Here is a 13,674-nt window from a genome sequence, read left to right as displayed (position 1 = left end):
ATATAGTTATAGAGGTCATTATATAATTGATCAGTTTCTTTCTAATGTGATTCGTCACGTATATAAAAACTGGACAAACTACAAATTAGGATACTATACACAGGAAATTAATAATGATAGCTTTATTACTCAGATATTAACCTGCATACATTAATACATATGAGATTTAGATACTTAATAGAATGCTTTTTAATCATTTCTTTCTTTAAAAATAAAGTTTTAAATTGTCATTATAGACAGATGGCCTGTCGAATAATAATAATAATAATAATAATAATAATAATAATAATAATAATAATAATAATAATAATGTTTTCCCAGGACATTGAACAAAGTTACCGTGTCTTGCAAAATATTTTTGTTGGAGACAAAGATCATGTTGTCATCGAGATAGTTCAATCGTCCTCAGAAACTGAGGAAAACGAAAACGAGGACATGTTTTGAACTCTTGAAGTGTTAAGTTCCAATTGTTAATTTTATCTATTTATATGAGAATTTTCAAAATAATGTTCAATCAGGTCTGATATAGTACTTTATGTGAGATTGATTCTAAGTTGCATGAAGGGCATAAACAAATAATAATAATAATAATAATAATAATAATAATAATAATAATAATAATAATAATAATAATAATAATAACATTTATAAGACTAACATTAGTGCATCACGCTAACTCCTAATAGTAAATCACGTTGATGCTCATTGCAATAATATAATACAATAATTTAGATTTGAGCATTTATATTTATGTATCCTCAAGTTCGTTGGTCGGCTACCTAAAAAAAGAAAGAAAAAAGTGAATGCAAACAATTAGAGCTCTTAAGTATTGACTTTAACCTATAATTAGTGCTTGAACTTTTCGGGTAAACTGTATCCGCCCGATACCCATTGCGTTTGGTATACTCGATCCTTAGACCTGATAAACCCGTTTGACCCGTGTTTGTCCTGTTTGGACCGTTTGTACCGATAGACTCGTTATGAGTTCGTACATGATAATTAGAACAATTTGTGTTATGATAATAAAGTGAAACAACACATCATTTACCATAATGACAGACTAAGCTTGTTTTCATAAAAACGGGATTATCAGGTCATCCCTATTCATACGGTTCAATCGGGCAAACCCGATTCATACGGGTAAAAATATAATATCGGTCCAACGTGCGGTCCAGTTTCTATTCTATTTTCCGAGCATTACCGCAAATGCACAGTACCCGAAATGGCTCGGACGTAAAAACTATCATATTATTATTATTATTATTATTATTATTATTATTATTATTATTATTATTATTATTATTATTATTATTATATTAATAGGAGAGAAAATTACTTGTTGAATGACTTGTACGTATTTTATCCCTGTTTTAAATTGTTATTCTGGTTTTATGTATCTGCTTATTGGTTTGCAACACTCAGAAAGAATAGTTCGAGACTTCATTGTTTACCCTGGCGAGAGGGAGAGCGGCTAAGCTTTTGTAATACCGGCAACATCCAACTCGTTGACAAACCGCACGTGGCTGCTAACAACCATATGACAGTTTTACTGCTGATAAGAAAACTTGGTTTAGCTTTGAAAACCACTATATAATTACCATATTTATTATTTATGTTGTATTCAATTATACTTGCTATTATGTTACTGCTCTTATGTTATTAAAACTACACCAACCGTTCAAGTATGATTATGATCGAAAAGATCATAATGTCCTAGTTTTAGTAATAAATAAATAAATAACTCTTAGCCCACCCATTCCTTACTTCTTTACCATAGTACCTTCACTTCCCCCACCTAAGAGAGAGTGTAGCCCTCAAAAAGGGAGCTAGCCTATGGCGAGCACTAAAAAAAAAAAACGCTTTTAATTGCTATTGTAGCATTTTAATAGATAGATATTGTGGACGGTAGTAGTAATGGCCTGACCTGAGGAAAATTTGGACTTTGACCCCGACCTTTGTGACGTCATAGGTCAAAGGTCAATGACCTTGGCCCGGGGTCAATGACCTAGGGGTACTTAGGACCACCCCCTCTAAATTTCGGTAGGGGTACCTTGGCCCACCCCCTAAATTTTGGCAGGGGTACATAGGACCACCCCCCTTAAATTTTGGAAATTGCCAAATCTAAAAATTTGGTGTGGTAGCCTAGGACCATAGTATGTACCTCTATCAGTATTGGGTGTCTATGTCGTTCCCTTTCATGGGTAAAAAATTGCCAAAAAGTCAAATTTCGGGGGTTTTTGACCTAATTTATCCCCTTTGATGAGGTATTATTACCCTATATGGTTATATGGACGTATACAGGGGTTCATTACCTATCATAAGATATGGGTATATTAATGCACCCCTTGAAAAATTTGGGAGGGGTACCTTGGCTCACCCCTTAAATTTTGGAAATTGCCCAATTTAAACATTTGGTATTATAGTATAGGACCCTAATATGTATTATGATAAATTTGGGTGATCCACCTCGTTCCCTTTTAGGGGTACAAAATTGCCAAAAATATAAACGTAAGCAATACGTTGTACCACGTGTTTGGTTTTTGGTCCATTTTATCCCCCTTTTATGAGGTCCTATTACCTTATATAGTTATATGGTCATGTATAGGAGTCCATTACCTATCATAAGACATGGGTACATTGGTGCACCCCTTTAAAATTTTGGGAGGAGTACCTTGGCCCACCCCTTAAATTTTGGAAATTGCCCAATTTAAACATTTGGTATTATAGTACAGGACCTCAATATGTATCATGATAAATTTGGATGGTCCACCTCGTTCCCTTTTAGGGGTACAAAATTGCCAAAAATATAAATGTAAGAAATATGTTGTACCACGTGTTTGGTTTTTTGGTCCATTTTATCCCCTTGGATGAGATCCTATTACCTTATATGATTACAGGGATCTATTTCCTATCATAAGACATGGGTATATTTTGCACCCTTCTTAAAATTTGGCAAGGGGTACACTGAAATTGTCCAATTTAAGCATAGTACAGGACTTCAATATGTTTCGGTGGTCCTATTGCCAAATTTTTTTAGTACAACCACGTGTTTGGTTATTGACTCAATGTATCCTATTTGATAAGGTATGGACGGGTATCCCCTTTCAATTTGGTATAACCCCTCGGGTGTAGTACGGTCACGTGATCGATGATTTGGTTTTGATGCGCGACGAGGTCCCTGGTCAATGTTCTCTAGGAATTAGGTGGAAACTTTGATAGGAAAGATTCATGGCATTTAAATTTTTTTTGCAACTTTCAAATTTAAAAAAAATCAAACCAAAGTTTTTCAAAACAAAAATTGAAACGAAAACTTTTAAACGAAAATCTTGAAACTAAAAAATTTTCAAAACAAAAATTTGAAACGAAAATTTTTCAAAAATTTTCAAACAAAAAAATTTCAAACTAAAAGTTTTCAAACAAAAATTTTGAAACGAAAAGTTTTCAACCAAAAATTTTGAAACGAAATTTTTTTTTCAAACAAGAATTTTGAAAACAAAAAAAAGTTTGAAGCAATATGTTTTTGAAACGAAAAAATTTTCAAACTAAAAATTTGAAACAAAAATTTTGAAACAAAAAATTTTCAAACAAAATTTTTGAAACGAAAATTTCAAAACAAATTTCAAACGAAAAATTTTCAATTGGAATTTAAATCAAACAATGATCAACTTTCACGGTTAACCGTTAAACTTTATCCGGTTTTTAACTATTCGATTAACAAATAAACGGTTTTCAACTATTCAATAAACAGATGAACGGATTTTTCCTTTTCACACCAGTGAGTGCAAGAATTTACAAACTAAAACAAAAAAAAATTGTACTCGCTTTAAATACGCATCATTTTTGAAACAAGGTGTTAGTGTTCATCATGGATACACAGTGGAAACATCCATTTACCTGTATTCTCGCAGGGCCTAGTGGGTGTGGAAAAACGTATTTTGTGAAGCGATTACTGTCACATCTCCCAACCATGATCAATGCAAAATTTCGTAAGATATACTGGTATTATGCAGAATGGCAAGACGTGTATGCAACAATGCCGGTTCCAGTAGAATTTCACGAAGGACTTCCACGAATGAAAGATTTTCAGCCTCAAGATGGACCACATTTGATTATTATTGATGACCATATGCGAGAAGTGAATAGTGATACTGTTGATATGTTCACAAAAGGATCACATCATCGAAATATTAGTGTGATTTTTATAACACAAAATGTATTTCATCAAAGTAAAGCAAATAGAAATATGAGTTTAAATTGTTCGTATTTGGTGTTGTTTAAAAATCCACGTGACAAGTCACAAATCAAGCATATGATTTATCAAATCATGCCTGAGCATCCAATGTTTCTACAAGAAAGTTATGCAGACGCAACAAGAAATCCACATGGCTATTTACTGATGGATCTTAAACAATATACACCCGATGAAATGCGATTTCGTACAAATATTTTTCCCGACGATTTGCATCATTATGTTTACGTACCAACAAAACATGTTTAAATTATTGTGCATGTGAAAAGAATGACTTAGTCTGTCACGATGTCTTCTACAGTGAAACACGCTGATCTGCTACGTGATCTGCACAAAGCTAAACCAAGATTGCGTAAAGCTATTATTGCCAATGCAGACGCTTCATTAATTCATAGTATTTGTGAATGTTGTTATAATGTCTTAAAAGGCAATGTTCCACTGACAAGTGCGCAGAAGTCAAGATTAAAGCGTTACAAGAACACGCTCCGCTATCTCGTAGACAATACAAAATCATTGGATAAAAAGAAGAAACATTTAGCCGTACAACAAGGAGGATTCTTACCTGCATTACTTGCACCTATTGTAGGAAGTGTGTTATCCAGTATTTTGTTTAAACAATAAACATCATGGAACATAGCAAGAAGATGGTTTTAGTGCCACCAGAAATGCTTCAACGAATGCATGCATCATCATCCCGTGTGAGTGAAAATCGAGAATCTAATTTCGATCGTGAAATGCAATCTATATTGAATACATCGTATCCAAGTGATGAAGAAAAATGGAATCAGTACAATAGAATATTACAGAAATATCTTTATGTGATACGTAAACAAGAAGAACCAATACCACTTACAATTACATCAATGAAACCTGATGGTGACGTTCCGAATGTTGACGATAGCACGAAACAAGAAATTTTAGCCGCAATACCACAAATGTATCGTAAGAAAGCCGAACTACTATTCCGTCGTTTAAAACAAGATGACGCAATTACATGGGATCATAAAGGAACAGTGTACATCAACGACAATAAACTACATGGATCCAATATTGTAGATTTAATGTGTGATGTGACTCGACCGAGGAAACATTCTAATCCTCAAGGCTGGGAATTGTTTTGCAACTACCTTGCATCGTCAAACACACCTCAAGAATTGATTGGTAATCCACGAAGATTAAACTATATTGTCAAGCATAATAGTACAACAGCATCTGAAGGATCTGCACCACCAAAACCGGCACCTGAATTATTTTCTTCCGGAGAAGAAGAAGAAGAAGATGATGATGATGATGTTTTAGAAGTCCGACCAAAAAGAAAACGTATCATTCCACAATGGTCAACGTACAAACCATGAACAAAAAGTTGAAATCCATTTATTACAATCCAGCACACCCTGCATCATTTTCTACTGCAAAGAAATTATGGCAAGCCACAGGAAAATCTATACCTCTAGCCAAAATAAAACTTTGGTTAAACAAACAACCTACCTACACGTTACATCGTCCTGTACGTCGTCGTTTCCGTAGAGATTTTTATCTTGTCAACAATATTAATGATCAATGGGAATGTGATTTAAATGATTTACAATCACTTCAAAACTATAATGACAATTACAGCTATATTCTTACAGTGATTGATGTGTTTAGTCGGTACGGGTGGGCTGTACCACTAAAATCAAAAAGTGCCGAGGATATAGTGAATGCATTTGAAATGATTTTCCAGGAAAGGAAACCAATTGTGCTACGTAGTGATCAAGGAACTGAATTTACCAACAAGACAGTACAAAAGTTTTTCAGGAAACACAACGTGCAACATGTTACAACAAAGGATCCAGATATTAAAGCCAGCATCGCAGAAAGATTTAATCAGACATTGAAACATCGTATGTGGAAATACTTTACCAAATATCAAACATACAATTACATCAAAGTATTGCCTTTACTTGTAAAAGCATACAATGAAAGTCGGCATTCCAGTATTAAAATGGCACCTGCAAACGTTTCTCAGGACAATTTACTGGAGGTGTGGCATAACTTATACGACAAAAAGCTACAACGTTCAAAACAAGATACGGATTTATCTGTTGGTGATACTGTTCGTATAAGTAAAACAAAACGTATCTTTGACAAGGGTTACCTCGAGAACTGGACTTGGGAAATATTCAGAGTAAAAGCCATTGTACCAAGAAACCCACCAGTGTATCGACTAGAGGATTTAAATCATCAACTCATCGATGGTGTTTTCTACAGAGAAGAATTACAACCAGTGCCGCTCCCTTCGACGTTCCTCATCGATAAAATATTACGTACAAGAACAAAAGGTCGCAGAAAGGAGTATCTCGTCCAGTGGAAAGGATATCCTTCCTCATTCAATTCGTGGATCCCTGCAACTTCATTGAAGAAGAAGAAGAATGGAACCTGATCAAGATTTTTACGTTACACTTCCCAGTAATAGTTCCATGGATTATTTTCCAGAAAATACATTGACTTCATATATTACGAAATTACAACGACGTGTAGAGTTTCGCCAGAAATGGGATGTGGCAATTGTAGAGATTCATTATCCACATTCTTTGCTGAACATTAACAGTGAAAACAATAAAATATATTACAAATCATCAAGTAGTAATGATCAGGAACCGTGGAAGGTTGTAACGATCCCTGTTCGCTATTTTAACAATATACGGGATCTTATTCATGCAATTAATATACATCATAAAGAAACCAATTTATTTATATCCCATGATGCAACTAATAATATATGCCTCATAAGACATCCCAATAAGGAAATCCATACTTCTGTACAAATCTCACCAAGTGTTAGTTTAATGCTTGGATTTGAACCAAAAAGTGATTTAAAAGATATGCAAAAGGGACAATATACACCGGATGTACGATTAGGTTTACCATCACAAATGTACGTCTACTGTGACATTATTGAATCTGTCATTGTTGGAGATACAATGGTACCCTTGCTACGAATTGTCAACATGGATCCTGTGAATCATACTTTTGGAAGTCATGCAGTACAAATCTTTAATCCTGCACATTATGTTCCGGTGGAAAAAATGAATTTTGAGCAAATACAAATCGATATAAGGGATAGCACAGGTCATCGTATGCCATTCACCTTTGGAACGGTGTGTACAAAACTACATTTCCGTCGTCGTCGTCATGACTGATCCGTATTTGCAATACTACCGAAAACAAGCGTTATCCGGTATCGGCAACGTCTATGTGGGAAGTCCCTATCAAGCAGGACATGGCATTGGAAGTTTCCTTGGTGGCTTATTTCGTTCAGTGTTACCACTTGTGAAGCAAGGAGCTAAAACTGTGGGAAAAGAATTATTAAAATCAGGTGCCAATATGATTAATGATGTTGTGATCTCGAATCAACCGCTGGAAGAATCGTTTCATCAACGTATGCAAGAGGCAAAATCAAATTTACAAGAAAAAGCTAAAAATAAGTTGAAAACTATGCTGGGAAGTGGATATCATAAACGAAAATGGGATGACTGCTCTCAGTTTGAGGTTGACCTTCCAACGATCAACAACACCATCAATCCTACGAAGAGACGTAAATTATCACATAAGAAGAAGAAGAGATCATTGGCATCGTCACCAGATATTTTTGATTAATTCAACGATGGCTTTCTTACATCATCAATCCTGTGAATGTGTAAAAAGTGAATTGGACATTTTTTCAACATTACCCACGCAAACCAGTGTTCTGGACAATCGTATTATTGGCTACAAACCAATTAGTTCAATAGCTGAAAATTCACCAATAGAATTTGTAGTGAGTGGTAGCAGTGATGAATATATTGATTTGCCACAAAACTTATTGTACATCCAAGCACAAATTGTGAAACCAGATGGTTCATCCTTCACCGAAACGGATAAAGCAATAATTGCACCTGTCAATGATTTTCTAAATGCTATGTTTAGTGAAGTACAAATCTACTTGAACAATAAACTGATTTCATTTCCGTCACATAATCATCCATATCGTTCGTACATGGAAAAACTGCTCAATTATAGTGATGGAGCTAAAAATACACATTTACAAACAGCAATGTGGTTTCAAGATACGGCTGGTCATATGAACGCAACCACCAGGGAGAACAAAAAATTTCAACAACGCTATGAACTGACAAAACAAAGTATGAAATTCGATATGATTGGACATCTTCATTGTGACATTTTTAATCAAGATAAATTTTTAATTCATGGAGTGGAATTACGTGTGAAACTTATTCCTGCAAAACCAAACTTTTGTCTCATGGCCGGTGAAAGTGGTGTCAGTGCAAAAATCAATATTCTAGATGCATCGTTGCAGGTGAAAAAAGTCAACATTAGCCCTAGTGTCAAATTGGCACACAATAAAATTTTACAATCTACACCGGCAAAGTATCCTCTGACAAGGGTTCAAATGAAATCATTTACCATCCCGAAGGATATACAATCCAAAACTATTGATAACCTGTTTATGGGAACATTGCCAAATCGTATTATTGTAGGATTTACATCGAATGAATCATCCAGTGGAACTATTACCAGCAATCCATTTGAATTTCAACATCTAAACATTAATTTCTTTACATTGTATGTGGATGGAAAAGCTGTACCTTCAAAACCGTTGCAACCCAACTTTGAAGAAAATCTCTACATTTCATCGTACCACACATTGTTCTCAGGTTCTGGCATACATTTTACCAATACTGGAAATACAATTTCAAGAGCCGACTACAAGAATGGATATACACTGTTTGTATTTGACCTAACTCCCGATTCTTCTGCTGGAGATTGTCACTATTGGAATTGACAACGACATGGAGCCATCCGATTGGAAGTTCATTTCCAAGAGAAATTAGCAGCATCTGCAAACTGTATTGTGTATGGAGAGTTTTCCTCACTCCTAGAGATCGACCACCAGCGCAACATTATCCTGGACTTTTAAATTACAAGGTACGTATACCTTATGTATCATTTCCATTTACGATGTTGAATACATTACAATTAGCTAGTGCTTTAAACGGTAGTCCATTATTCAGAAATCATTTTACCGGGGTATTTGCAAGCGATGAGTTACCCTCACGGTTTTCTCTTCCTCTGGCAATCATTGTAAATACAGATCCATCTACAAAACTAGGAAGCCATTGGATTGCAATTTATATTGATAATGTGTTGGAGAATATTTTGACAGCTATGGCCTTCCTCCTTATGTACCACAACATGTTGCATTCTTAAAACTTCATTGTATATACTATAAATATAATAATAGCCAAATGCAAAGTCTTGGTTCATCCGTATGTGGCTATTATGCTTATTTTTATTTGTGCTGTAAAGCCCAAAGAAAATCTCTGCGTGAAATTCAATATTTGTTCACAACAGTACCCACGGTTAATGATCGTAGACTGCTGCAATATACCTTCCAGGTAATTTTATCATATTTATCATTGCAAATGTATTGTTTAATCATCATCTATTTCTATACTAATCATCTTTTTCCTCGTTCTTTTTACAGAATTCACAATACGAAGTTTTGCAAACGGGTGCTATGCTGCAAAACATGGAAACAAATCATCACAATCAAGAAGAGGAGGCGGTCTAATGAAGAAACCCAGCTCAATATACAAACATTACAATACCTTAGTGTAACAAGAAAGAAAAAGAAGAAACCAGAAATATGAATAAAATACAATTTATGCTGACCTATGTGTTTTTATTGTTCATTCCACATACAACGTTATCAGATTCTCCTAAAGAACTGTGCGATATAAGACGAGAATCCTGTGCAAAGTTTCCACCTAATTCCTAGAGAAGATTGACCAGGGACCTCGTCGCGCATCAAAACCAAATCATCGATCACGTGACCGTACTACACCCGAGGGGTTATACCAAATTGAAAGGGGATACCCGTCCATACCTTATCAAATAGGATACATTGAGTCAATAACCAAACACGTGGTTGTACTAAAAAAATTTGGCAATAGGACCACCGAAACATATTGAAGTCCTGTACTATGCTTAAATTGGACAATTTCAGTGTACCCCTTGCCAAATTTTAAGAAGGGTGCAAAATATACCCATGTCTTATGATAGGAAATAGATCCCTGTAATCATATAAGGTAATAGGATCTCATCCAAGGGGATAAAATGGACCAAAAAACCAAACACGTGGTACAACATATTTCTTACATTTATATTTTTGGCAATTTTGTACCCCTAAAAGGGAACGAGGTGGACCATCCAAATTTATCATGATACATATTGAGGTCCTGTACTATAATACCAAATGTTTAAATTGGGCAATTTCCAAAATTTAAGGGGTGGGCCAAGGTACTCCTCCCAAAATTTTAAAGGGGTGCACCAATGTACCCATGTCTTATGATAGGTAATGGACCCCTATACATGACCATATAACTATATAAGGTAATAGGACCTCATAAAAGGGGGATAAAATGGACCAAAAACCAAACACGTGGTACAACGTATTGCTTACGTTTATATTTTTGGCAATTTTGTACCCCTAAAAGGGAACGAGGTGGATCACCCAAATTTATCATAATACATATTAGGGTCCTATACTATAATACCAAATGTTTAAATTGGGCAATTTCCAAAATTTAAGGGGTGGGCCAAGGTACCCCTCCCAAATTTTTCAAGGGGTGCATTAATATACCCATGTCTTATGATAGGTAATGAACCCCTGTATACGTCCATATAACCATATAGGGTAATAATACCTCATCAAAGGGGATAAATTAGGTCAAAAACCCCCGAAATTTGACTTTTTGGCAATTTTTTACCCATGAAAGGGAACGACATAGACACCCAATACTGATAGAGGTACATACTATGGTCCTAGGCTACCACACCAAATTTTTAGATTTGGCAATTTCCAAAATTTAAGGGGGGTGGTCCTATGTACCCCTGCCAAAATTTAGGGGGTGGGCCAAGGTACCCCTACCGAAATTTAGAGGGGGTGGTCCTAAGTACCCCTAGGTCATTGACCCCGGGCCAAGGTCATTGACCTTTGACCTATGACGTCACAAAGGTCGGGGTCAAAGTCCAAATTTTCCTCAGGTCAGGCCATTACTACTACGGTTATCTGTTTGTGGTCAATCCTTTCGAAAATGAGATCTCGGAAACTGCAGGCTCTAGAAAGATGACGTTTTCACTGATCGATAGCGAATTTCATGTAGATTGTCCAGTTCTAATTGAATATGTAAAAAACATGGATACTATTTCTTTATTACATTTTTAAGGTACATTGGAAGGATTGAAATTAAAAAAAAAAAAGCTAAAGCATCACATCCTACGCATTATACATTCCAACACTACATAGTTGTATATAGAGGTTGTATATGTCTCAGGCGTTTGTTTCATGACCAAATAGTAATGGAAAGGCAAGGATAACCATTTCTCCAGTTTAAGATGAACCTTTATTTATTTATTTATTTATTTATTTTTTTTGAGTGTTTTGCCCAATGAACACCATATATAACTGACATTATAATTAATTGTGTATGTAATGTATTGTCTTATTACATACTGCATGCAAGAAGAAAGAAAACACTGGTCATACATGAATTAGAAACTCCAACCGGAAGTAGGCTCAAATCTTGCAAACGATGCGAGATATTGAGAAAAAATAATCAAAAAAATTCCCATTTATGATACCTCTTGGATTTTTTTTACTCAATACGCCTTTCACTTGTGTCTGTAAAAGGACATGTACAGATGTTGTAAGGAATGAGAAGGAGATTTATGCTCATATGCTAATGATGCGCTGTGTAGAGAGCGCAGGTTCAGCTAGTAAACAATTAATATGCCTGTAACTTTTAGCGAAATTGGCATATCTTAAAACTAACTTCACCATTGTCTTCCTAATTAAATTATAGCCCGAAATTATGTATCGTATTACCTATTCCTATTTTAAAAACTTGGCCTTAATTCAAAATGGCGGATTTCAAGATGGATGCCGTCAAGGTCATACCTACCATACGACTTCCCCTAAGCTTTATATATACATTGTTGTTTTTTTCATTAACGCTCTGTTTATAAAGGGTAGTAAGGAACTTCTGCAGTAATCTCTAATAACCACATCACAACTCTTAAAAATTATAAAAAATAGAAACATGCACCACGGCAAATATTTCTATCATCACAAATAGTGCATACATGTCCTTTAACAGAAAAAAATCATTGAAAACAGAGCCGGACAATTGAGTGATGTTCTTTGTTAGATTTAAAATCAATCAAGAACGATGAAGTGGATTCCACCCCACCCCACTGCGACATGTTTCATACTGTGTTCGATTGATTGATTAATAAATTAATTGAGATTTCACGTTCGTTTTCAATACTATTTTTACATGAGCGAATTAAGCACCTTCCTTCCGCTGAAATCGATATTATACATGGCAATTGTAATAGAGTAATCTAAATATTTCTTTGTTCTATCTACAAAAGTTATAATTCTGCCATTTCGTGATGTATAGCAAGAAACCAGTGAATTATTCTATTTGTCAAGAAAGCATTTAGGAATGATTTTATGTTACAAATCAAAAAGTAATAGTTGATTAATTAGAGTTTAGCCTTGGTTAGGACTCCACGCTAATCAGCAGGTCCATGTCTCATATAGCCTCGCTGCTGAAAGGGGTGTTAAAATCAACTCAATTAGAGATATGGAAACACAACTCAACGTGGGACCCGCACCACATGTGCTTCTACATATAATCGAAATCTGGTGCTTCGCGTAAGAAATTACAGTAATACTGTTGAAACAGTGCAGATATTTACCATCCTGTTTTCAGCTATGGCATTTTACATTTACAGTTCTTATAATATGGTTTTCTAATCAAATTTGAAACGAAAACACTTGAATAAAGAATTACTTTTAAAAAATGTTCTCAGTCTCCGGGTAAGTTAGAAAGAAAATTAAAAAATCAAATATGACTTTCTCCGTGTCTTGAACCCACGATTAACAAATTATTTATCAAACTTTTGGACTATTGTGTTCGCTACTTTAGGTTTATTTTGTGTAAAGTGGTTTTGTGTTCCACAGCCAGATACTATAGAATTTGTGACAAATAATTGGAAATTACATTTCTTGCAACATGTTGTATTTTCCTGTTTCGCCTATTTCAGTTTCGCCGAATGTCTGCCTACTTAATTATCGCACACCTGTGCAGGTGGCTATGTTCGACGCATCAGCACTTCCTGTTATCCCAAAAACTAGTTAAAGGGAATGTATACCACAACGGAGGGTCATGAAGTGGCTCCGCTGAGATTCGAAGGAGACAATTGTGTTTGCATTTGATATGTTATAATAACTAGACGTGCCACCGGGCGGGATATCGTGAGTTACAATATATTTTTTAGTGTAAAAGCTACAAAACTACCAGAATAGTTGGAAC

The sequence above is a fragment of the Thermobia domestica genome, chromosome 1 (genome assembly GCF_964235325.1).
Source record: "Thermobia domestica chromosome 1, izTheDome1.hap1.1, whole genome shotgun sequence".
Lineage (NCBI taxonomy): Eukaryota > Metazoa > Arthropoda > Insecta > Zygentoma > Lepismatidae > Thermobia > Thermobia domestica.
The sequence above is the reverse complement of the archived record's forward strand: the minus strand, read 5'-3'. Positions refer to the sequence as shown.